Source organism: Lepus europaeus, chromosome 13 (assembly GCF_033115175.1).
Source record: "Lepus europaeus isolate LE1 chromosome 13, mLepTim1.pri, whole genome shotgun sequence".
Taxonomy (NCBI): domain Eukaryota; kingdom Metazoa; phylum Chordata; class Mammalia; order Lagomorpha; family Leporidae; genus Lepus; species Lepus europaeus.
Window position 1 is genome coordinate 27,280,430 of NC_084839.1, and position 22,229 is coordinate 27,302,658.

Genomic DNA, 22,229 nt, shown 5'->3' on the forward strand with positions numbered 1-22,229 from the left:
AGTTCTCTGGTTCAGAAATTACAATAATACCATTATTGGTCTTGGGCACGGGTTCTCCGTTATTTTACTGTTTACTCCTTTTTACCCAGTGCTTCCTTTTCTTCTTCCCCCCGTGGATCCCCTTGGATTTGTGATGTCCCCTATATTGTACATTAAGTTCCCATATATCCCTGAATAGTTTTCAACTCTGTTCTGTTACATCTTTGTCCTTTTATTTTAACTTCTAAAAACATGTGTTTTTCCATAACTATTTGATGCTTTTAAATATATTTTCCATATTGGAGGTCCTGTTTCTTCTACATTTCAAGGAACTGGTTCATGCATGTGTTATCCCAGAGTAGCCTGCTTGCATGCAGAGCTGTTTATGCATTTCAGCCCACATTGATCTTGTTCTTCTCTGAACTCAACAATGGTGCTCATTTCTATCACACTCACTTCATTTGCCTTACAGCTTTGTGTCAGTTTCTGTGCCCTTCCTGTGTTACTAATATTCACATATTTATGCCTTGATTTCTACTAGTGTCTAAACTTCTGACACCAAGAGGTTGCTGCTATGGATTTGAATTGACCCTGGTAGCTCTAGCTAGCACAGGACCCATAATCATGATTGTAGCCACAGTTTAGTGAGCAGTTAAACCTTTTTTTAGAGCTTTGATGTGGAGGATACATATCTTCTTAACAAAATGGTCAGTACATAAGGCAGTGATAGACTTAGGAAGGGTATAGGACAAGAACTGTTTCTATATGCAATTTAGTACATGTAGTCATACCTTCTTCAGTAGGACTTCCGTTGTTTGTTTTTGTTTTTGTTTTTGTTTTTGTTTTTTGAAGATTGATTTATTTGAAATGCAGAGTTACAGAGAGAGGTAGAGACAGAGAGGTCTTCCATCCGCTGGTTCACTCCCCAGATTGCCGCAATGGCCGGAGCTGTCCCGATCCAAAGCCAGGAGCTTCTTCCAGGTCTCCCACATGGGTGCAGAGGCTCAAGGACTTGGGCCATCTTCTAATGCTATCCCAGGCCATAGCAGAGAGCTGGATCGGAAGAGGAGCAGCCGGGATTAGAACCGACGCTCATATGGGATGCCGGCGCTGCAGGTCAGGGTGTTATCCTGCTGCACCATTGCACTTTAATTTCTTTTTTTTGACAGGCAGAGTGGACAGTGACAGAGACAGAGACAGAGAGAAAGGTCTTCCTTTTGCCATTGGTTCACCCTCCAATGGCCGCCGCGGCTGGCGCGCTGAGGCCGGCGCATCGTGCTGATCCGAAGCCAGGAGCCAGGTGCTTCTCCTGGTCTCCCAATGCGGGTGCAGGACCCAAGGACTTGGGCCATCCTCCACTGCACTCCCGGGCCATAGCGGAGAGCTGGCCTGGAAGAGGGGCAACCAGGACAGAATCCGGCACCCTGACCAGGACTAGAACCTGGTGTGCCGGCGCCGCAGGTGGAGAATTAGCCTATTGTGCCGCGGCGCCGGCCTTTAATTTTTTTTTTAAGATATATGTATTTATTTGAAAGGCAGAGTTCCCAAGAGACAGAGATCTTACATCTGCTGCTTCACTTTCCAGATAGCTGCAATGACTGGGGCTGGGCCAGGCCAAAACCAAGAGCCTGGAAACCCATTTGACTCTCCCACATGGGTGGTAGGGACCCAAATACCTTCCAAATACTTTCTCAGGCACATGAGTGAAGAGCTGGATTGGAAGTACAGCAGCAGAGACTCAAACCAGTACCCATATGGGATGCTGTGTCTCAAGTGGTGGCTTAGCCCACTGTAATACAACAGTTGCCCCTAACTGTTATACTTTTTGTTACATGTGATATTTTTGAAAAGTTTTAATTTATTTTTTATTTTTAGTAATTGCATTTTATTTAGATTTCCTTACTGAACTGTGTAAAATAGAGTGTGCTAAATAAATCTCCAGCAAGGCAAAGCAATACATTATAATTAGGATTCCATTATCATTTAATTAGGCATTCTGTTATTGAATTGGTGCCTCTGGCTTTTCTGGTTTCTGACTAATCCTGAAACATTCTTTTTTGTGGACAAATATTAGCCTGTAATAATTAGAGTATTCGTATAAGCTTAGGCTTTTCATTAAATCTCTTTATGATTAAGATAGCTCCCCAAGTAGAGAATGATTTAATTTAACATGATTTATCCACTTGTATATCAAGGTCTGGTGGAAATTGTTTTTACTGCAAGAGAATTAGAAATATCAAGATTATCTTTATATTCACAATCTCTCAGGTATTTAGGATCTTGTATGCAAGCCTGGCTCTGATGGCACTCTGCTAGATCCAAGAGTATAGTAAGTGCTCTAAAGACTGTCATTGGAAACCATACACTGATTCTGTTTTATATTAAAATGCTGGCACTTAGAGTTAGTACATTCTTGTGTTACTTGGGTTTGGGAATCAGTTTTCATTCCAGCTAGTTGTTTAGCACATTTATGGTGCCTTTTCTGTTTTACTGCAAGTTCCGTGTTATGGAAACAAGGAGATCATCGATATTTAGGTATGTCTTCTGAATTAAGGGCCTCCGGGGACATAACTACGACTTTCCAACTCCTTGGACTTATTTCTTGCTTGTCCTTTTCCATCCTTCTGCTGTCCTTCCGTCTTTCAATGTTGGGCATTTAATATGTGCTAAATATTGAATGTGTTTGGGCTCTTTTTACTTCATTCTTCATCATCAACATTCCTCCCTTACTTGGTTAAAGTCTGATTTTACTATGTGTCCTTATATGAACAATCTTCAGAAATTTCATGGAAAAATGTGTGTTACAAAAAACTATGCACCAATATACATGTTTTTGAAATTTTATTACTTGAGAAGTAAAGAAACATATGAGCTCCCATGTGCTGGTTCATTCTCCAAAGGCCCACATGTGATAGCCAGGGCTGGGCCAGGCTGAAGCCAGAATCCTGAAGACCTCAGTTTGGGTCTTCCATGGGAAAGGGACCCAACCCTCTGAACTCACCTGCTGCTGTCTTCCTGGGAATGCATTAGCAGGAAGCTGGAATTGGGAGTGGAGCCAGGTCTTGAACACCTACACTACAACATGCATCCCAGTCAGAAGCTTATCCACTTGGCCAAACCCCAGCCCCAAAGCAGTATTTTAATTCCATCTTCCATGGTCTTTTTGAAGCTCCCTCCTAATTTTAGCCTTTTTCTTCTGACCTTTTGTCCAATTCTTTTTGTTATTATTGTCTCTTCCTTCTTCCCCATTCTGTGCTTGTAAGGTAATTCGCATTGCTGTCTGTGTGAATATGACTAAAGCGACATTAATTAATCATAGGAAACCAAAGCATATATTCTAATTTGGTGCACAGAGTCCCTGAAAATACTGTCCTTTTATGTGGTATCAAAGGCCATTATGAAGCAAATTAAATGATTTGTCCTATTTATAGTTTAGCTCCTGTTTTGGGGAGGGAGGGAGGGAGGGAGGTAAACAGTGGCATTCCACATCCCAATGAGGCCCCTCTGCAGCCTGGACCCCTAGTTATCAGGTGCCTGAGAGTTGCTGACTCTGCCCACCCTTGCACCACCACCCTCCTTTGGTCTTGTGGGAGTGGTCCTCAGTAGGGTGAAAGCAGACGGTGCTTTGGAGTCAGGTTGATATTCTTCCTGGGTCTGGGCATGATTTCAGCTTCTGGAAGCGGCACAGCACAGCACAAAGAAAGGGTTAAAGCCAGGTGTTTAGCAGAGAGGGTGATTAAAGAATGAGGGGAGTGGAGGTGCAGCTCTGGTGACACACCAGGCACTTTTGCAAAAGAGACCCTGCTGAGAAGAAGTGGTAGTGAGAGCAGAATGTCCCTTTGGTAAGCCGGCCAGTTTGCTTTCAGAGAACTGTCCGCACTGCTGGAAAGGCCGGCTCTGGGATTTATTTTCAAGCTGGTGGAACTCCCATGTGTCTTATGAGTGGAAAGAAAAAAACAGCAAAGAGAATGAAAAGGCTTTCTGTGACGAGGTGGGTAGCTCTATTTAAAGACATCCTTGAGAACTGATTAGCATCTACGGTAATATTTCAACTAATAATAAGGCTGCATTCCAGCCTGTGTAATGAAATTCTCTGTTATCAGAGAGAAGTGATACACAGCACAGGGAATTACATTCCAGAAGTTCAGGAAAGAATGTCAGTTTAAAAATAGCATTGTGTTTAACATTGTCAAATATGCCATAACTAGGAAACAATTCATCTCGGCCTCAGGGGGAGAGAGGCACGTACTAATCTCACTAGCTCCTTAAGCCTCCAAGAGGCCCCTGTTTGTGAGTGAATGGGTCCCTAACTTCCTGTCCTCAAAGCACTCTATAGATATCCTTGCTGTTAGCTCCCTGACCTGCTGTCGACACCACGAACACATGACCTTGGCTTCCCAGTGCGGCCTTTGAAACTTGATTATCCTAGCTTGCCTGACAACTCCTAAAGAACACCAGGGCTTGAACAGTAAGATAGCTGCAATTGCACAGATAGAGAATGGCAGCATTGAGGCTTAAAAAAGAATGCCTGATGCTTGCAGAGAGCAGAAGCATACATTCCTGTCTGCCTCCTCTCCCGAGGTCTGGAGGGTCATTCATCACAGTTATGCTCCAGTGACAGTTTCCCAGGGCACACTTCTGTGCTGCAGCCTGTGAGACCAGGTGCTATTCTTAGGCTGGCTCCCAAGCAGAAGCACCCAGAGAGGGCAGCTCAGCTCCCTTTTCTGCTTCATCAGTTTACTCATTGTACGGATATTGAAGAAGCACTGGGAACTCACCAGTGAATAGAATAGCAAAGGCCATGGCACTTACACCTTAGCAAGGGAAAAACAGATAACTAAGTGAATATGTCAGATGATGGGAAAGGCCTGAAGACAAAATGAAGCCAGGAAAGAGGGAAGCCTGCCCCTTCAAAGAGGGTAGTTGAATTCCCCTGAAAAAAGTGAGTTTGGAGAAAGAGCATTTTGTGTAGAAGCAGCAGCAGCCATGAAGGCAGACAGGTAACCAGTTGTGAGGGCCCTCATCAGGGTTTTGGCATTCTCAGTGAGACAGGCAGCCCCTGAGGGGGGGACACAGGTGGGATGTGGTGTCACAGCTGACTAGAGGAAGGGGGCACACGGGCAGTTAGAAAGGTTTCACAGCAGTCCCCAGTGAGGGCGGTGGCAATGTGAGCTAGCAAGAAATAACTGGATTCTGGATATATTTTAAGACCAAACTGTTAGATTGTCTGATGGTTTGCATGTGGAGTACAATGAGAGGAAATGATGATCGCAAGGCTTTTGGCCTGAATTGGAATAAGAACAGCGAGAGTGTGCGAGGCAGAGGTTTCGGAGGAAAAACCAGGAAGCAGTTCAGTTTACACTTGGAGATTCTTAGACATCCAGGAGGAGATGTGAAATTATTAAATCTGTGAGTCTAGAATGGGAGAGCAGACTGGAATCACAGATTTGGGAGGTATCAGAACCTATTTGGTATTTAAAGCTGTAAGACTGGAAGAGACCAGTTTGAGAATGAGAGTAGATGAAGAAAAGTAAGATCCCAGTCCTGGGGCATGTCAGTATTTAGAGACCTGAGAACCAAGCTGCCAACAAGGGGGACTTAAGAGTGGCTTGTGAGATTGGAAAAGAGCCAAGAGAATATTGTAGCAGGAAGCCAGATGCAGAAGTCGGGAGGGAAGGAGTCAGTGGAGTGGATTACATGAAGGTCACCAGTGATCTTAATGAGAAATTTTGGTGGTATGGTGATGGCAAAGGTTTAGCTGGCATGTGTTCAATAGGGAACTGAGAGAGGACTGAGATGGTGAGTACAGACTGCTCAAAGTGAAATAGCTGCATAAGTGAGCAGAGAAATGGGTAATAGCTGAAGGCAGTGGGGGTCAAGAGGTGAGAAATTATAACACGTTGAGAGGCAAGACAGGAGCAACTGATTTAAGGGTGTTGCAGGGCGGCTTCATTGAGTGGACAAGAGGGGATGAGCTAGAGGACATGGGTGCAGGTGTGAACATGGACAAGTGATCCCTGTAAAGAGAAGGTAAAGGGTGTGAACTCACGTGATAATAGGTGTGGCCAGAGCTTATGGGAGTTCTTTGTTTTCTCATATAGTATGCGAATAAAGGATAGTAAGGAAGCATTGGAAGTTTGAAAGAAAAGGACATGAAATCCTCAAATCTAGGCAAATGGGGCATAATTTGGACAACAGAAATTAATATGATTGCTGAGTGCAACTGGGGCCTGCTTTTGGCTAATGGAGAGGACTTCACTAAGGACACCCATTAGCCTCCATTTCCAGCAACTCCCTAAACTTGTTCTGGGGCACACAGCAAACCAGAAAGCCTGCAGCAGCCAGAGGGGTTATGTAAATGTGTGAAGTGAAAGGAAATAAAACCTCAGCATCTGGGCATTCAAATTCAGCTTGGCTTATTTGCTTTATGGGTCTGTGGTAATGAATTTATCTGAGAAAGGCAAATTATATGTTGCAAAAAATACTTCAAGAGGATTAAATCAGATTACTAGGTGAATAGTTGGAAGTTTTTGAAATCTGTTTCCATCAGAATTTAATAAGTTAGTTGATAAACTTATATAAAGAGCTACAATGAGACCCGTTGCTACATTAGGAATGGGGAGAGGCACTAGACAGAGTAGTGGTGACAGTTGGGTTAGTCTCCTGCTCAGCCCAGGTGGCCTTACCTGCATCCACGGGACTGCCTGAGACTTTAGAAGCTGTTCACAAAAGTGATTTTTGACACTACTGTCACCCGACCCGGTGCTATTGAACTGCTGCAGTATGTGAAGGGGTTGTTTTCTTGTTTTGGGTCATAGTGAAGGAAGGTTGCAGGGCATATATTAAACTAGTTCCCAAATGTGTTAGGAGTTTCTGTATCACAGTATTGACAAAAAACACCAGTTGATCCTCCAAACCTGAACTACTAAGCAGTTTAAGTGGCACACTGTCATTATAATATTTGCTTTGAATTTTACAGGAGGCATTGAAAGAGATGTGGAGATGGGGCGGGGCCAAGGGTGTGTGTGTGTGCTTTGTATGGTAAAATGAAGCTTTGATACCTTTCTGGTAATCTAACAAATTAGAGCTATCTGCTTCTAAAATACTGACCTCAGATATATTGTATCACCTCTGTTACTTTCTTGGTCACTTCTAATTGAATCATCTGTAACTGCTTCAGAAGTATGCTGATCCAACCTTCTTCCTTTCTAGACGATAAGAAAATAGGGTAGTTACTATTTGTGGCCTTGAAAGAAATTAGGATGGCAGAAATTTTAAAATTTCAGATTGTACTTAAGAGTAATTCCTTAATCAGAGAATTATATAGTGCATTAGCCAGGAAAGGAGTGAGTGATGCAAAACTTGTGGATATATTAATGTTTATTTGAACAAATAGGAAAATATTCTGTTTCCAATAAAATTCCAATACCAAAAAAAGGATCATTAAAAATGGTTCACATGAATAACTTTTGGATTTATTTCAAACTTTAAATACTTTGGTTTGATGAGAATCCAAGCAGCTTTTCATAAAGCCATATTTAGACTATTGCACATAGTACAAATTTGCAATATAGTATCATTTAAAATGTTTAGGGCAAATATCGAGAAACTTTTAAAAATAACAGCTTTTAGAAATAGAATTTACTTGCTGCAAAATACACTCATTTTAAGTTTACAATTAGACATGCTTTGGAAAATGTTTCAAATCACAGAACTAAAACCAGTCAAAAATGTGCATCATTCCCAGAAGTTCTTCCATGTATCCCCTAGTGGTCAACACCCTCTGAAAACCACTCCTTCCTGTCACTTAGTTTTGCCTGTTCTAGATTTTTACATAAATGACATAACATAGTAGCCGTCTGGTTTCTTTCACTTAGCAGAATGCTTCTAAGTCTCTTCCATAGTGCTGCATCTCTCAGTAGCTTATTCCTTGTTGTTGCTCAGTGGTATTCCCTCATCATTTATCTACTCATAGACTGATCGCATCCTAAAACTGGAAACAAACTCATTCTGTGTCCATGCTGGGTGCCGTACTAGCATACATTCCCATTAGCACTGTGTGACTTCCAGGTGTTCACCCTCCTCACCAAAACCTGATTTTGTCAGTATTTCAAATATTAGACATTCCTATCTTATTGTAGTTTTCGTTTGTATTTCCCTAAAAACTAGCAGTGTTAATTAAACCTGTCTTCTTCGGAGACAGGTTAATTCTAGTCTTTTAACAATTTTTAAAAACTGGGTTGTTGGCCGGCGCCGCGGCTCACTAGGATATTCCTCCGCCTGCGGCGCCAGCACACCGGGTTCTAGTCCCGGTTGCTCCTCTTCCAGTCCAGCTCTCTGCTGTGGCCCGGGAAGACAGTGGAGGATGTCCCAAGTCCTTGGGCCCTGCACCCATGTGGGAGACCAGGAGAGGCTCCTGGCTTCGGATCAGCGTGGTGCGCCAGCTGCAGCGGCCATTGGGGTGAACTAACAGAAAAGGAAGACCTTTCTCTCACTGTCCACTCTGCCTGTAAAAAAAAAAAAAAAACTGGGTTGTTGTCCTTGAGTTGTAAGCATTGCAGATATTCTCTCCTAACCTGTGCCTGTTCAGTTCATTAATCTTGCCTCACGCTGAGTCAGCATGTTAATTTTGATGAATACAGTTTCTCCACTTTATTCTGTTTGTTTGCTTAGCCAAAGTCACAAAGAATTTCTTTTAGAATTTTCATAGTTTTTAAGCTTTTACATTTATAATCCATTTCAGGTTAATTTTTGCATGTGGGATAAACCTCAAACTCTGTTTGCTGTTACATGTATATATCCGATTGTTTCAGCCCCATTTGTTGAAGAGACCATCTTTTCTCCACTAAGTTACCCAAGAAATTTCATTGGAAATGATTTGGCCATAGAAGTGCAGGGTGTATTTCTGCCGTTCTGTTTCATTTTTCTATATAATCTGGCTTTCCTTTGTGTGCCACATTAAGTTGGTAGTGAGAGCTAAAATCAGGTAGTAGCTAAAAATTGCTGTATTACCCTAATTCCTTTATATAAAATGTAGAAAGTTTGTTAATGTATAGAAAGAAGCACACCAGGAGTTTTGATTAGTATTGCTTTGAATCTGTAGATCAATTTAAAGGATAAATGTCATTTTAATATTATTCATCCAGTCTATGCACATGGTATACCTCTACATTTATGCACGTCTTTAATTTCTCTTAACAGTGTTTGATAGTTGTTCGTTTACCACCAAGAATTTCATAAATTTGATATTATAAGTGGTATTATAAATAAATGGATTTTTGAAAAAAATTTATTTTATTTATTGGGAAGGCAGAGTTAGGGAGAAATGTCCCTACTATCTCCTTGTTCACTCCCCAAATGGCCACAATGACCAAGGCTGGACCAGGCTGAACTCACTTCAGGTCTCTCACATGGGAGACAGGGACCCAAGTACTGGGGCCATCTTCTGCAACTTTCCCAGGCACATTAGTAGGGAGCTGGATCAGGACTGCAGCAGCTTGGACTTGAACCAGCACTTAAGGCAGTGACTTAACCCACTGTGCCACAAAACTCCAGAAATCGATTTTTTTATAGCCTGTTGTATGATTTGAGAGTAAAGGTAGCTTTACTTTTCCTTTTCAATCTGTACGACTTTGTTTCCCTTTGCCATACTGTAGTGATAAACTTCCCGTACTCTAACAACTGCTATCATATTAACATCGCACACATTTGTGGCCCTTAGATATGTGGGATTGAGAAATTCAGGCTAATTTTTCAAGCACATCTTCCTAGCTAATCCCTGAATGAGCACCTCTGCCCTTGTAAACTGCTAGGAGTAGGGAAAAGGCTGAGAAACACGTTTTCACATACTGCTTAAAAAAGCCTTGCTATTCAGTATAACCTTAGCTGAGTGAATACTGGTATTGAAATGGAGTAATATGAAGCTTACTCAGCCATGTGGTTCTAAGATCACAGCTCTAAGTGTGCAGCCCACCGTATTCTCTTACCCTCCCCACTGTTCTGCGGGTGAAGGTTTCTATGATTGGGAAAGTTCACTAGACATTCTAGTACTAATGAGGTTGATACTGTACTCATGCACCTATGTTTGGTTAGTTCCAATTCAACAGCAAAAAAGAAACAGCTGGGCTGAATTGAAGGTCAGCGGGGTCTCTCATCAATCTAGCCTGGGTACATAATTCTGTCAATAAGTTGGGTATGTCACATGCAGCAAGAAATGATTTTCATTGCTAAATTTAGAAGCCACCCGGACCTTCAGGCAAAACTATGATGTCCAACTTATTCCCTCCCAAATCCCAGTCACTTTGTACGCTCTTGCTGTCCCAGTTAGTACTCCTACCTAACAAGATTGCTCTCCCACCTCCCAAAGTAGGGAATACACTCTTTTCAGTGCCCTAAGTCAGTCTTGCATTATGAGCATAAGTTATAGCAACTAGTTATTATAATTGAGTAATTCTTTCATGTGAATTAGAGCATCAGATTTTCACTTTAAATACATTTTATAATGATGTTAGCCACCTTCTGTGATCACTTACGAAAGATGATCGCTATGAGTCCTCCCAGAGGGTGTGTCTGTTTTGAAAGTCCACACAGAGAGCCCAGCCCCAAAACACAACTTCCCATTGCTTTTTCTATGTAGAACTATCCCCATCACCCAATTTGCTCCCAGTTTCCCCACTCCAACCTCCATATCAGATCATGACCCCTGGAGTGCCTGTTATCCTGACCACATAATTGAGAATCTCTGGGAGCAAACCCAGGACTTCTTATTTTCAGCCAGTTCCTCCAGAGACTACTAGGCCACTGGAGTTGAGAACCATGGCTGCCCCCCTCAGCTCAGGAACAGGTCTCTGTGATTGCCAGTAACTGCCATCAAATGTGTGCCCCACATTCAACATAGATACCTGCCATTCACCTACGCAGGCACATGCTCTCTGTTAGGCTTTTAGTCTGTTGTTTTTCAGAATACCAGTTTATAAGTCAAAACTATAATAAAACTTTTGAAGAAGTTTCTTTTCCCAGAATCAAGATTACAAGCAAAGCAATCCCTAACATTTGTTTCTTTATACTGTATTTATTTTTTAGGCTGCTACAGCAAAATTATCACAAACTTGGTGACTTAAAACAATAGGAAGGCTGGAGTTGTGGCATAGCAGGTAAAGCTGCCACCTTTAACACCAGTATCCCAGATGCCCCACTTCCCTTCCAGCTCATGTGCCTGGGAAACCATGTGGGAGACCTGGAGGAAGCTCCTGGCTTTGACCTGGGCTTGTGACCATTTGGGAGTGAGCCAGCAGATGGAAGATCTGTCTGCAACTGTACCTTTCAAGTAGATAAGACTTATTTTTGAAAAGTATATGGAAAGTTTGTATTGTCACAGTTCTGGAAGCCAGAAGTCTAAAATCATGGTGCTGGCAGGACCACAAAACCTTCCCAAAGCTCCAGGAGAGAATTCTCCCTTATCTTTTCCAGCTTCTGGTAGCTCCTGGCATTCTTTAGCTTGCCCTGCACAACTTCCCTCTGCCTCCATCCTCTTGTGGCTCCGTGTGCCCTTTTCTGTCTAAGGACATTCCCTTTGGAATTAGACCATAAGTAACCAAGTATGATATCATCTCTGTCCTTCTACCTTATGTCCAAAAAGGGCACATTCTTTTAGGGGTGATCATTCACCCTTCTGCATATGTACTCGCTTACCTCCTTAATGATTGTTCCTGCAGCTTACAGTTCAGCATCAATAGCTACTCAACCAGATGTTGACCCTCCATACACTGTAACTGAAATCGAACAGAAAGTTCCGTCTTAGTAAGGTGGCTATTTTATGTTGTTGTAGAATAAATGTTTATGTCCCCCTAAAATCGTTTTGTCAAAGCCTGAATCCCTGTTGTGATGTTGTAGTAGATACGTTTGGAGGTAATTAGCTCATGATGGTGAAACCCTTGTAAATAAGCCCTTATATAAACAAACGAGGCCGTCACTCTCTGCTGTCTACTATGTAGAGATACAAGTGATTGCCTCTTCAAACCAGACACCAGATCTAGGAGAACTAAGTGTTCATTGTATAAGTCACCAGTCTCTGGGTTGTTACTGTAGCCCTACCTGACAGATCCATTCGCCAGTTCATTGGAATGGATCCCTAGGTGGAAGCACTTTTCTTTCACTACTCCCTATCTCCTAATGAGTATTTGCAAAGAAAGAATCTGTCTCTTACTCCCTGGTTTACCTTACTGGTCTCCAAGCCTCTTCTGCTTCGATGGAGCAGTTATTTAGGAAATGACGGGCTAGATTATCACTCCTGACCTCTCCTTTCTGATAAAACCCAACAGCTTACTAGAAAGTAAACATACACTTAACAGAACCCAAATCCGCATTGCTGCTTTGGGAACTGGACATACAGGAGGCCTACGCTTGAGAATTCACTGTTTGAACTTTTGAATAATCCCTTTACCACCACCATGACTGCTCTCTGTTTTGTTAAGTCTTGTAAAGTATAAAACTGAAGAGTGAATTCGGACTGTTATCTACTAAACAGTACAAAGGTCATGAAATGTATTCGCTGGTAGGACATTTAATTGGTTGTTTTAGGGAGAAGAGTATGAGGTTATTGTAGAGGGCAGAAGTGAGAGACAGTCTTAGAATAGACCCAGTCAGGCTCAGGAATCTCTCCACACGCCATCCCTGCTCCAGGAGGTCTTGAAGATTAGTAAGCCTCTGCCGCAGAGTGCATAGAGCTGGGTTGCAGTCATCCTGGTTGATGAGAAAAATCTTGTTTTAGCAAGATCCTCAATCCTTAGTCAAGCTGAGGCCAGTTTACTGAATGTGAATTTTGGTTTGTGAGTAATGGAAAAAAGATAACTTAATTCTTGAGTCATTTAAGGAGAAAGCTAATCCAGGAAGTGCAGCACAAGGCTAAGGCAGCATGACAGCAGCCTTGAGAGCAGAAGGACTCCCGATTCAGGCCAGGTTGAGGGCCAAGGGCAGAACAGAGCTGTCAGCACAACAGGCATTCAGCTTTTACTTTGCAGTCGGACTGCTTGCCCCCACCCACTTGACAGTACACCATCCTCACTAAATTTCTTATTTCTCAAAGGAGAAAACAGTGAAATCGCCAGTAACTGTTACATGCAAAATCACAAAGACAATAATGAGGGGGAATAGCAACATTAGACTTTGCTTTGGGGCATATCTTTACAGGTGTAAGCCATATTGCTATTACTGGATATTTTCCAGATTTACCAGATTATAGTTTAGAGATTCTGCTCATGTACAAAGTGGGTGGTAGGGCCTAGCTTCCAGATCTGTGGAGCAGCCAATTAAGCTTTGTTTATAAGTGGATAACAGGCAGATTACATAATTTCCACTCATTTATACTTTCTGTAAAACAGAACTATTCAAGATAGTGTTCATAATGCACTTACGAGATGAAAATATGTAGTACAAGAAAGATTAAGTGAAATTCTAAATAGAGACAACAGAGTCTTCTCATTTAGAACAGGATTCATTTCTCTACTAAACATAGTAGACTGCCTTTGCACACTGGTTAGCAAGAAGCACCTTTGTTTTCCTCTAGCCCTCCAAGGACAGTGTTATTCCCACTTTGCAGATGAGGCTCTGAGTCCCTGAGAGTTAAGTAACTTGCTCAAGGTCAACGCTTGGGTGCAAACCTAGGTCACTCTCTAGCTGCCAGCTCCTAGAAAGAGCTGCCCGTTTGAAAGGCATGGGAGACAGGTCTAGAGCTGTTTAACTGTGGTCCTCCCATAGTGCCTGTGGCCGTGTCAACACTGCACCAGAGGGATAATATCTTGGGAGTTAGGATACTCAAAAGTGACCATGTAACCTGATGATTTACAGGAGTAAGGATCTTCTACTGTTATGTGTGTACCCCAAAAACGTCTACAGCCCTGTTTGGCACCGTAGGACTTGCTGAATGAATAATGCCCAGCCCATAGCAGGCACTTGGTACACAGCATCGCCAGTTGCCTTCAGTCAGTGCTAAGGCATCTGCAGTTCCCAGTCCCCTTCACTTCAGAGGCCAACAAGGGAGCAGACTGTGCATGTGCTGACACTTGTAATCTGAATCTGTTAGATATTGCCAAAACAGCTAGACAGAAATCACTTACAAGTTTGTTGAGCCCGACACTCAAATGAAATATATTTTGTTCGTCGTCTTGCATTCACACAATGACTTTTTGATGTGTTATGCTAGTTTAACACATCCTCTTTGTTTTAAAGAATGATAATAAAAACAAAGAAGGCATTAGTTTTTTGAAAGAATTGGCTGCAAAAAATCCATGTCACCAACAGTGCAGTCCACAGATGCACAGGTTTAGGCAGCAGTTACACTAAATAAGAGCTGGGAATTCTGTAAAAAATTAAAAACTAGTACCCTTTGTCTATCCTTTTACTTAAATAGCACATTATGTTGTATTCATTGCTGTCCATTTTTGCTTTGCAATTTATATTCTAAAACTCCCTGGAGTTGAAGACAGACATGGCATGTGAGTACAGCTGCTAGGCTGGCCTGCCCATACCTGGGTACTCAAATAAAAAGTAAATTAATTCTGGGGCAAGAAATAATTATTACTTTTTATTTCCAGTAACTTTCCTCTCCTATTTCCTGTTAGATTCCTCTCTGTATTTCTTCTCTAATTTCCAAGATGAGTAGCTGGGCCTGTTTAGTAATGAAGCATGTTAGAGCTGAAGTTTTTCTTTTGCATACAGCTCTGACTCTATCCCTTACATTCTCTTTGTCATTCCCTATTAGGTAGTTCAGAATTTTCCCTTACATTCTCATCCAAGGGTTATCTTTAAAACAACTTGAATGGAATATATTTTATTTTAGCGAAATTTTTATTTGAGTGTATGAATTGTAAAGTCTCCATTTTCATAAAATATATCTAAATCTTGCCCCCAAGTAAATAATCATTTTATAAATGTCCATGAATTTTGAGGAACGTGTCGGTCTGTACGGATCTACTAACTCAAATTTATTGATAATTATTCAATTCCTTTATTTATAATTATATAGTGCAGTTATCTATTTAATGGAGAAAACCTGAAGCCTACACATGATTTTATTATTTTTGTTTGCATTTATGACCTTTTTTCCTTTTAGTATTCGACAGCTAAGACTGGTTCATACAGGTGTTGTATATGTGTTTACATTTACTTAAAACGTTTATTTGAGAGGCAGAGTGACAGAAAACTCCCATCCACTGGTTCTCGCCCCAAATGCTTACAATGGCCAGGACCAAAGCCATATGAGCCATCAGCAGCAGAGTCAGGACTCGCGTCTAAGTACTCTGATATGGGGTGTGGACGTCCTCACCAGCATCTTAACATCTAGGTCAAACTCCCACGCAGGTGTTCAATTAATAATTTACTCAGAAAAATTGACCCTATGAGTATATGCTGAAAATATATTTGATAAAGTCAAGCCACTCCCTAATGAGAACTAGAAAAAATAAATATAATTCTGTTGCAGTATGCATATTACACATGTAAATGTCACAAATGCTAAAGTACTAAAACCTACATTTTGGTTGAATTCAAAATGCCCATTTTGTCACTAAATCAATGCTAATGAAAGCAATAAAATTGAACATAAAACTGTTTTTGCTGCTGATTAGTCAAAATGAGTCTTAAATTCTTTCTAATTCTAGTTGATTTTTTTGACTCCAAGATAAATGTATAATAGCTTTTCTCTATTCTAGTGGCAATTGCCTAAAAACAGAAATAGGAAAACATCAATTCACAATAGTGACAGAAATTATGAACTGTTCAGGAATACTTTGTAAAAGAAACTCGCAGAAGCTGTGTAAAGAAAACTTAGATCTGATTAGAAGAAAATAAAAGACATGCCCTTTTCCTAGATGACAAGACAGTGTAAAAATGTCTTTTCTTCCAAAATGGTAATGTGACTATAAGCCAAGTCTAATTTGAAGATGTGATTTTCTTAGGGGGAGAGCAGGCAGTATGGTATTGGTTTTGGAGTTGAATTAAGTGTTCTTACAGTTTGTGTAGTTAAATATTCAATACAGTTGACCAGGAGGAGCCAAGTACGGTATGACACAGAATACAATGGCAGACTTGCTTTTCCAGATAGGGAGTCACTAAGGACATCAGTGGAGCATAACAGAGAAGAGAGACAAGTTATCTTTATATTTGAAAATGTAGTGTATGACCAAGTTGGTATTTCAGTACTATGGAAAAAGTGGAGTTATCTAGAAAATGTGATGTCTATGTAAAAGAATTTAAAAGGAGAGGTCCGGCGCCATGGCTCGGATAATCCTCCGCCTGTGGCGCCGACATCCCATATGGGTGCCGATTCTAGTCCCGGTTGCTCTTCTTCCAGTCCAGCTCTCTGCTGTGGCCCGGGAGGGCAGTGGAGGATGGCCCAAGTGCTTGGGCCCTGCACCCCATGGGAGGCCAGGAGAAGCACCTGGCTCCTGGCTTTGGATCGGCACAGCACTGGCTTTAGCAGCCATTTGGGGAGTGAACCAACAGAAGGAAGACCTTTCTCTTTGTCTCTTTCTCTCACTGTCTATAACTCTACCTGTCAAAAAAAATTTAAAAGGGAAATATAAAATACACATACAATGTGGGTTCAAGGGAGACAGGACAGGAATCCAAAAGCTGTAACAGAAGGAAAATTTTGAGTATTTACAATACAGTATATAGAAAATAATATTTTATATTTATCTGTCAAAGAAGGAGCTTTGCTGATTGACTAGGAGAAAACCTGCAGGAATGGATAAAGAAAATGGAGCAAATCCGATAAAACATTCACTCGTGGCCAGGTGGCAAATTTAGTATAAAACATTTTCAACATATATGATAGAGGGTAGACATCTTTACTATATCAGGAACTGTTATAAATCCATAAGATAGCATATAACTGAATTCTCAGAAAAGGCCGCACCCCCTGATCTCTCATAGGGCAACCTGAATCGTGAATGTGTTCCTGAAGCAGTCTGTGGTGGGAGAGGGGAGTGTCATGATTCACTCTGCTCAGCCCCATACAGGCAGAGGAGGGTACTGGGTATTAGAGAATAAAGCACAGTGTGCCTACAGGAGCTGTTCAGGAGGTGAGGTGCCTGCTATTGTTGTTTATAAAATGTCCTTGAAGTATCAAAGTTTTCCCTGATCCAGGAGAAGGCAAGGTTTATGACACTTGCTACGAAGCGTAATATACAGTAGCAGAATTATTTTTGCTTTTATTTTTAATTCATTATGTATATTAAAATACTCATATTTCAGGCCTTCTTAATTAACCTAGACTTTTTTAAATTTTATAAATGATCCATGAAATAAATTGGTGGCATGATAATTACTTTTAATAACTAGGCACTGATATTCATCTTTTATATAGGAGAGTTCCAAGAACTGTCATTTCAGTTTGTCATTACTTACTTTTTCAAACTCTGGCCTTGGCATGTGCATACTGTTATTCACATTTTTGCCTTAGAGGATCTATTAACGCACCAGTGTTGCTAAGTTGTGGAAAATGTTGACATGTTTTCAGCCTATCAAGAAAATTAAACTTGTTTTAAAGATCCAGAGAGCCAGTGCCCATTGCAAGAGATATTCAGCATGGAAATAGCAGATTTAGCATAGAAATGTGAAAATAGAGGTCTCTAAAAATATCTGTAAAGAACAGAATTAGCTCAGATAAGCAAATATGCCATCTTTAGTTTCACCTCGTTAGCTGAAAGTTGATTTTTAAGCCCAGGATTGTTCTTTCCCTGAAAAAGATTGGAGTAATACCTTTTACTTAAAAAAAAAAAAAAAAGGGCAGGTGGCCAGTGACTGGAGCACAGATCATCAGATTCAAACTCTGAATACCATAGGAGAATTTACTGTCCATGCTTAGCTTAAAATGCCCAAGGGCTGAAGGAGGAATAGTGCCCAGGTCAGTCCTCTCAACAGCTTTGCTTCTGTGCTAAGAGTGGGCTGCATGCTAGAGAATAAGCCACAACGTGCCTCTTTCTCCCAAAGAAAGAAGAAATCTAGAGAAAGAAGGAAGGCAAGGGATAACAGTCAAAACAAATTCAACTTCAAGTAGTAAAGGCAACTGTCCTGTCTAGAGGAATAATGACTACAATACCAAGACTCTGAGCACATTTCTCTAAGTTCTTCCAATGGATCCTCACAAAATCCTAAGAGAGCAGGTACTAGGACATGCCGAGGTCATAGAGCTGATAAGAGTTGTGATGGGGAACCATCTGACTCCCCTCTTTGTGCTATAAGTGTTCAACTAATACAGAGGGGAAAATGAAAACAAAGGCAGTTCTCTAACCAAAAACATGGCACTACTTGATTTTTAACAGTTGATTTTAAGTGCTTCACGTGTGCCCTCCTGTTTTGAAGCTGAAAGGTTATCTTACTAATTGGTAATTGTAGTCTAAATCAGGAATGGTCAGCTGGCCTTACCAAGGCAACAGCAGGCTGATTTTTTTAAGCTGATAATCTTGTGTGACCTGCACTGATGTTATAAATATCCAAATGGCTCTTGGCATAAAAATGTTCCCTTTCCCTGTAATCAATCAGAATCTACTCATTCAAGTCTATTCTTCCAGTGAAGTTAACTTTAAGATGCAATGATTTTGAACACCCTTGTCTCTACTGTTGAGGAACAGTGTGTGTGTGTGTGTGTGCAGTTGTTCTTCTATGTATAAATTTAATCAAAAATGGATCTTAATGGATAATGGGAGTGGAAGAGGGAGGAGGGTGGGAATGGTTGGAAGATCACTGTATTCCTAAAGGTGTCCTTATGAAATGCATAAAGTTTATATTCCTTAAATAAAAGGTTTCTTTGGAGGGGGGAGTCTGTTCTTCAGAGTATATGACTAGTGTCATGCCTTATCAGCTGTGTCAAAGTGGCACTGGGAATGAGTGCTTATTAACTAAATCAACTTCTGTCACTCTTGGAGTATTAAGTCTGAAAATCAGTGTTCAAGATCAAGAGCCTTAGCATTTTATTGGAACACAAATGCATCCTAAGTGACAAACAACTTTCCTAAGGTGTGCAGTTACAGTTAGAAGTTTGGATCTGGCTAATATGAAATAAATTTAATTAAAAAAAGATTAAAAAGAAAATAAGTTATACTCCACATAAACTTGATTAATAGAAGTATCTGAAAATTCCTATTCCATAAAGAGCCTTGGGCTTAAAAAAAAAACTACTCCTCTGTGTATCATTGAACAGTTGGCTTGGCTTCTGTAGCAGTCATGGACAAGCCAGGCTTTCTTCACGCCAGTGTGCCCTGAGAGACTACAAAAGCTTCTTTGAGCTCGTTCCTTTGAAATATACAAACGTGCGGATTTGGCTCTCTCCTATTCCCAATGAGCTGTTCCCACGGATGGGATCTTCTGATAACCGTGGGTTCAGTGTCATAGGTTTGGGAGACACTCTCTTCTGTAATACACATTTGTGAATTCAGTCATGGCTTTTAAACTCATGTTGGTTACTTAAACATGGATAAAGTGCTCAAAATTCCCTCAGTCTTAATTTGAGACTAAAAAATGAAATTTGAAATATTAAGCAAGAGCTTTGTTCTTCTAGGGAAACATCTAAGGATCCATGCAGCTGTGCTTGTTCCTATAGAGTGTGAAACAAGCAGTGAAGTGTGAAACTTTACAGTAGACCCAGTATTCACAACAGAACAAATCCACATTCTAAGCCCTTGGTAATAAGCAGAGGACAGGCAGATATCATGTGGATGTGTAATTTAAGCCATCTGAACAGCATTGCAGCCTTTCTAAAATAGCTTTCACTGATGGCAGCCATCTTAATTTTCATATTTAAAAGTCTGTTGTCTTCAGACCAAACGACTTAAAGGCAGTATAAATCCTAATTGTAGGAGCTTATTTTTTCTTAATACACATTTCACCCTATTATAAATTGGTAAATCAAACTCTCCTTCCCCTTGTTGTGACTTGCATCTGAGTCAACTCGTGCAAGTCACACTGACTCCCTGCCCTCTGGAAGCTCCCCTGGCTCTCCGTGGCTGGAGACCATGGACCAGGAGGTCTTGAGTGGGACCATGTGGGATGTTCGCTCCTCTACTGCAGCGTTCGGGTCTCTCCCACTTAGAAGGAGAGTTACCTGTGGCTTTGTGTTGTCCGGACACATTTACTGAACGTAAAGTTTAAATATTCAACAAGACAGTTGACTGACACCTTTCCGCACATGCATGCCTTTTGCTCCCTCCTCCTCTCACGGTTTGGAGTGAACACATTTCTTAGTCTGCGATGCTTATGGGAAGCTTAATATCAACTCAGTTCCTTTTTTACTTCTTTGTCTTTTCATATTGAACATTGCAGTGTTGTTCTGTACTTGCTTATAAATAGGTCATTTTTTAAATTTATATTTGACAGGCAGAGTTACAGACAGAGAGAAAGGTCTTCCTTCTGTTGGTTCACTCCCCAAGTGGCCGCAACAGCTGGAGCTGCGCCAATCCGAAGCCAAGAGCCTCCTCCCAGTCTCCCATGTGGGTGTAGGGGCCCAAGGACTTGGGCCGCCCTCCCGGGCCACAGCAGAGAGCTAGACCAGAAGCAGAGCAACCAGCAGTAGAACCGGCGCCCATATGGGATGCCGGCGCCACAGGTGGAGGATTAACCTAGTGCACCACGGCGCTGGCCTCGTTCATTTTAATTACGTCAACATTACAAAGTCCCAAATTTCAAACAGGCTGTTTTTAAGATACTCTGTTGCCTTCCACCCCAAGATTGCTGGATCAAGAATTCATAGAACTCAAGTTGAAAATATGTAATATAGAACAAGTCATTCTCACTAGATGTAGAAGTCGTAGTAGATGCTAACCTTTAAGAACTTACGTGCCAAGCATTATGCAAAGAGCTTGCTATAAATAATAAAGTGTGGAACATAATTACTTAACTAAGCTGTTGTAGCAACCCAGTATAGAATAATAATTATATCTCACAGTTTTAAATGAGAAGATACTTGGTAGACCATAAAAATATCGGTCATACACATATTTCTGGAAGCATTTTAGCATAAGGCATTGCGCTGGGCACTTGAGTCTAAGCTCCATGGGCATCTAGAAATGACACAGGGTAGCGGGGGAGTGCCAGGTGAGCATTTACAGAGGGCAAGGCTGCTTGGAGCCTCGGTGCTTAAAGCTCTTTTTAGAGCCCTTTGCAGTAAAGCTGGACATCTGAGTTTTCAGGAAAAAGGCTGTTGATTTAAGGCAGAGGGATTTGTTTTTAGCTCTGTTTTGTTTGTTTGCTTTCAGTTTTCTGAAATAGTAATTGGAATATTTGTTGTAAGTGGGAAGGTCCCTACTTAGGGTGTTCAGGGCCCAGATGAACAGTGCTATGGATATGTGCCCAGGAAGTTTGCTTATACAGCCCTCCTTGGTTGGCACCACAATAAATCTAGAACTTTTCTCTTAGAAAGCTTTCTATTGGCAACACCATCATCATCATCTCAAAATTGTTATTCATGTAGTAAATATTTTAATGCCAGCAACACACAAGGGACATGCATGTGCACACACACACACCCTTACTATCAGTCAAGAGGAAAGAAGCAGTTTAATTTCTTACTAACATCAGTTAAAAAAAAAAAAAGAAAAGTTCTTCATAGTGTTTTGATACCAATTTGTAATAACACAGTACTATATTTGATCAGTAAGTATTAAGAACCACCTGTAAGAGAAAGGCTGGCTGGGGTGTATGCATAAACCCTTTATAACTGCTTTATAAATATTATTTATAAATAACCGTTTCACGATTACATGTAAGAGTGATGTGGAGGCCGGCGCCGTGGCTTAACAGGCTAATCCTCCACCTTGCGGCGCCAGCACACCGGGTTCTAGTCCCGGTCGGGGCGCCGGATTCTATCCCGGTTGCCCCTCTTCCAGTCCAGCTCTCTGCTGTGGCCCAGGAGTGCAGTGGAGGATGGCCCAAGTGCTTGAGCCCTGCACCCACATGGGAGACCAGGAGAAGCACCTGGCTCCCAGCTTCGGATCAGCGCGGTGCGCCGGCCGCAGCGGCCATTGGAGGGTGAACCAACGGCAAAAAGGAAGACCTTTCTTGCTGTCTCTCTCTCTCTCTATCCACTCTGCCTGTCAAAAAATAAAAAAAGAGTGATGTGGAATGGCTGAGTGGGAAGAGCAGTCCAAGGCGTGAGGTGAGTAACCATGAGCGAGCAGGCAGGGCTTGGGCAGAGGCGGAGGCAGAAGCACTGACTACAGGGCAGAGTGGTGGGTAAATGAAAGGGCCTCCCTCTG

General features: G+C 41.5%; 1 protein-coding gene across 8 annotated transcripts in view; it reads left to right on the forward strand.

The window, feature by feature from the left end:
* Positions 1-22,229, forward strand: part of LCLAT1 (lysocardiolipin acyltransferase 1) — a 175,804-nt gene that overhangs the window by 149,244 nt on the left and 4,331 nt on the right. The window lies entirely within an intron of this gene.